The following is a 4972-nucleotide window of genomic DNA, read 5'->3' on the forward strand; positions in this document are numbered from 1 at the left end:
TGAAACCTAAGTGGCATGAACCACCATCGTCAACATAATATTGCCTTGAAAGTTTTACAACAGCTCTGGCAGCTAGGCTTGCATGCTCTGCAAACTCAGACGCTGCTTGAGCAGCAGAGGTTGCATCCTTAAATTTCATGTTCCAATTATGCCTGCCAACAGAAACATTAACATCACCATCTCCAGGATATGATTGCCCAAGTTCCAACCTTTCATCCTTGAAACCTAAGTGGCATGAACCACCATTACCAACACAATATTGCCTTGAAAGTTCTACCACAGCTCTGGCAGCTAGGCTTGCATGTTTTGCAAACTCAGCCGCTGCTTGAGGAGCAGAGGTAGCATCATTAAATTTCATGTTCCAATTCTGCCTACCAACAGAAAAATTACCATTACCATCTCCAGGAAATGATTGCCCATGTTCCAACCTTTCATCCTTGAAACCTAAGTGGCATGAACCACCATCATAAACACAATATTGCCTTGAAAGTTCTAGAACAGATGTGGCAGCTAAGCTTGCATGTTCTGCAAACTCAGCCGCTGCTTGAGTAGAAGAGTTAGCATCCTTAAATTTCATGTTCCAATTCTGCCTGCCAACAGAAAAATTACCATTACCATCTCCAGGAAATGATTGCCCGTGTTCCAACCTTTCATCCTTGAAATCTAAGCGGCATGAACCACCATCATCAACACAATATTGCTTTGAAAGTTCTCCAACAGCTCTGGCAGCTAAGCTTGCATGTTCTGCAAACTCAGCCGCTGCTTGAGTAGAAGAGTTAGCATCCTTAAATTTCATGTTCCAATTCTGCCTGCCAACAGAAAAATTACCATTACCATCTCCAGGAAATGATTGACCATGTTCCAACCTTTCATTCTTGAAACCTAAGTGGCATGAACCACCATCATCAACACAATATTGCCTTGAAAGTTGTACAACAGCTCTAGCAACTTGGGTTGCATGTTCTGCAAAGTCAGGCGCCGCTTGAGCAGCAGAGGTAGCATCTTTATATTTAATGTTCCAATTCTGCCTGCCAATGGAAAAATTACCATCTCCAGGAAATGATTGCCCATATTCCAACCTTTCATCCTTGAAATCTAAGTGGCAGGAAACCAACAACATCAACACAATATTGCCTTGAAAGTTCTACAACAGCTCTGGCAGCTAGGCTTGCATGTTCTGCAAACTCAGCCATTGCTTGTGCAGTAGAGGTAGCATCCTTAAATTTCATGATCCAATTCTGCCTGCCAACAGAAAAATTACCATCTCCAGGAAATGATTTCCCATGTTTCAACCTTTCATCCTTGAAACCTAAGTGGCATGAACCACCATTATCAACACAATATTACCTTGAAAGTTCTACAATAGCTCTCGCAACTAGGGTTGCATGTTCTGCAAAGTCAGGTGCTGCTTGAGTAGCAGAGGTAGCATCTTTAAATTTCAGGTTCCAATTCAGCCTGCCAATAGATAAATTACCATCTCCAGGAAATGATTGCCCACATTCCAACCTTTCATCCTTGAAACCTAAGTGGCATGAACCACCATCGTCAACACAATATTGCCTTGAAAGTTTTACAACAGCTCTGGCAGCTAGGCTTGCATGCTCTGCAAACTCAGCCGCTGCTTGAGCAGCAGAGGTTGCATCCCTAAATTTCATGTTCCAATTATGCCTGCCAACAGAAACAAGCCGCTGCTTGAGCAGCAGAGGTTGCATCCCTAAATTTCATGTTCCAATTATGCCTTCCAACAGAAACATTACCATCACCATCTCCAGGATATGATTGCCCATGTTCCAACCTTTCATCCACAAACCTAAGTGGCATGAACCACCATTATCAACACAATATTGCCTTGAAAGTTCTACCACAGCTCTGGCAGCTAGGCTTGCATGTTCTGCAAACTCAGCCGCTGCTTGAGGAGCAGAGGTAGCATCCTTAAATTTCATGTTCCAATTCTGCCTACCAACCGAAAAATTACCATTACCATCTCCAGGAAATGATTGCCCATGTTCCAACCTTTCATCCTTGAAACCTAAGTGGCATGAACCACCATCATCAACACAATATTGCCTTGAAAGTTCTACATCAGCTTTGGCAGCTAGGCTTGCATGTTCTGCGAACTCAGCCACTTCTTGAGCAGCAGAGGTTGCATCCTTAAATTTCATGTTCCAATTATGCCTGCCAACAAAAACATTACCATCACCATCTCCAAGAAATGATTGCCCATGTTCCAACCTTTCATCCTTGAAACCTAAGTGGCATGAACCACCATCATCAACACAATATTGCCTTGAAAGTTCTACAACAGCTCTGGCAGCTTGGCTTGCATGTTCTTCAAACCCAGCCGCTACTTGCACAGCAGAGGTAGCATCATTAAATTTCATGTTCCAATTCTGCCTGCCAAAAGAAATATTACCATAACCATCTCCAGGAAATGATTGCCCATGTTCCAACCTTTCATCCTTGAAACCTAAGTGGCATGAACTACCATCATCAACACAGTATTGCCTTGAAAGTTCTACAACAGCTCTTGAGCTAGGCCTGCATGTTATGCAAACTCAGCCGTTGCTTGAGCAGCAGAGGTAGCATCCTTAAATTTCATGTTCCAATTCTACCTGCCAACAGAAAAATTACCATCTCCAGGAAATGATTGCCCATATTCCAACATTTCATCCTTGAAACCTAAGTGGCATGAACCACCATCGTCAACACAATATTGCCTTGAAAGTTTTAAAACAGCTCTGGCGGCTAGGCATGCATGTTTTGCAAACTCAGCCGCTTCTTGAGCAGCAGAGGTTGCATCCTTAAATTTCATGTTCCAATTATGCTTGCCAACAGAAACATTACCATCTCCAGGATATGATTGCCCATGTTCCATCCTTTCATCCTTGAAACCTAAGTGGCACGAACCACCATCATCAACACAATATTGCCTTGAAAGTTCTACAACAGCTCTGGCAGCTAGGCTTGCTTATTCTGAAAACTTAGCCGCTGCTTGAGCAGAAGAGGTAGCATCCTTAAATTTCATGTTCCAATTCTGCCTGCCAACAGAAAAATTACCATTACCATCTCCAGGAATTGATTGCCCATGTTCCAACCTTTCATTCTTGAAACCTAAGTGGCATGAACCACCATCATCAACACAGTATTGCCTTAAAAGTTCTATAATAGCTCTGACAGCTAGGCTTGCATGTTCTGCAAAATCGTCCGTTGCTTGAGCAGAAGAGTTAGAATCCTTAAATTTCATGTTCCAATTCTGCCTGCCAACAGAAAAATTACCATTACCATCTCCAGGAAATGATTGCCCATCTTCCAACCTTTCATCCTTGCAACTAAGTGGCATGAACCACCATCATCAACACAATATTGCCTTGAAAGTTCTACAATAGCTCTGGCAGCTAGGCTTGCATGTTCTGCAAACTCAACCGTTGCTTGAGTAGCAGAAGTTGCATCCTTCAATTTCATGTTCCAATTCTACGAGCCAATAGAAAAATTACCATTACCATCTCCAGGAAATGATTGCCCATGTTCTAACCTTTCATCCTTGAAGCCTAAGTGGCATGAACCACCATCATCAACACAATATTGCCTTGAAAGTTCTATACCAGCTCTAGCAGCTAGGCTTGCATGTTCTGCAAACTCAGCCGCTGCTTGAGCAGCAGCGGTAGCATCCTTAAATTTCATGTTCCAATTCTGCCTGCCAACGGAAAAAGTACCATTACCATCTCCAGGAAATTATTGCCCATGTTCCAACCATTCATTCTTGAAACCTAAGTGGCATGAACCACCATCATCAACACAATATTGCCTTTAATGTTCTCCAACAGCTCTGGCAGCTAGGCTTGTATATTCTGCAAACTCAGCCGCTGCTTGAGCTAAAGAGGTAGCATCCTTAAATTTTATGATCCAATTCTGCCTGCCAACAGAAAAATTACCATCTCCAGGAAATGATTGCCCATGTTCCAACCTTTCATCCTTGAAACCTAAGTGGCATGAACCACAATCATTAACACAATATTGCCTTGAAAGTTCTATAACAGCTCTGGCAACTTGGGTTGGATTTTCTGCAAAGTCAGCCGCTGCTTGAGCAGCAGAGGTAGCATAATTAAATTTCATGTTCCAATTCGGCCTGCCAATAGAAAATTTACCATCTCCAGGAAATGATTGCCCATATTCCAACCTTTAATCCTTGAAACCTTAGTGGCATGAACCACCTTCATCAACACAATATTACCTTGAAAGTTCTACAACAGCTCTGGCAGTTAGGCTTGCATGTTCTGCAAACTCAGTCGCTGCTTGTGTAGCAGAAGTAGCATCCTTCAATTTCATGTTCCAATTCTACTTGCCAGTAGAAAAATTACCATTACCATCTCCAGGAAATAATTGCCCATGTTCCAACCTTTCATCCTTGAAACTTAAGTGGCATGAACCACCACCATCAATACAATATTGCCTTGAAAGTTCTACAACAGCTCTGGCAACTAGGCTTGCATGTTCTGCAAACTCAGCCGCTGCTTGAGAAGCATCAGTAGCATCCTTAAATCTCATGTTCCAATTCTACCTGCCAATGGAAAAATTACCATTACCATCTCCAGGAAATGATTGCCCATGTTCCAACCATTCATTCTTGAAACCTAAGTGGTATGAACCACCTTCATCAACACAATATTGCCTTGAATGTTCTCCAACAGCTCTGGCAGCTAGGCTTGCATGTTCTGCAAACTCAGCCGCTGCTTAAGCTCAAAAGGTAGCATCCTTAAATTTCATGTTCCAATTCTGCCTGCCAACAGAATAATTACCATTACCATCTCCAGGAAATGATTGCCTTTGTTCCAACCTTTCATCCTTGAAACCTAAGTGGCATGAACCACCATCATCAACACAATATTGCCTTGAAAGTTCTACAACAGCTCTGGCAACTAGGGTTGCATGTTCTACAAAGTCAGCCACTGCTTGAGCAGCAGAGGTAGCATCT

The sequence above is a fragment of the Nicotiana tomentosiformis genome, unplaced genomic scaffold (assembly GCF_000390325.3).
Source record: "Nicotiana tomentosiformis unplaced genomic scaffold, ASM39032v3 Un00016, whole genome shotgun sequence".
In the NCBI taxonomy this organism is placed as follows: Eukaryota; Viridiplantae; Streptophyta; class Magnoliopsida; order Solanales; family Solanaceae; genus Nicotiana; species Nicotiana tomentosiformis.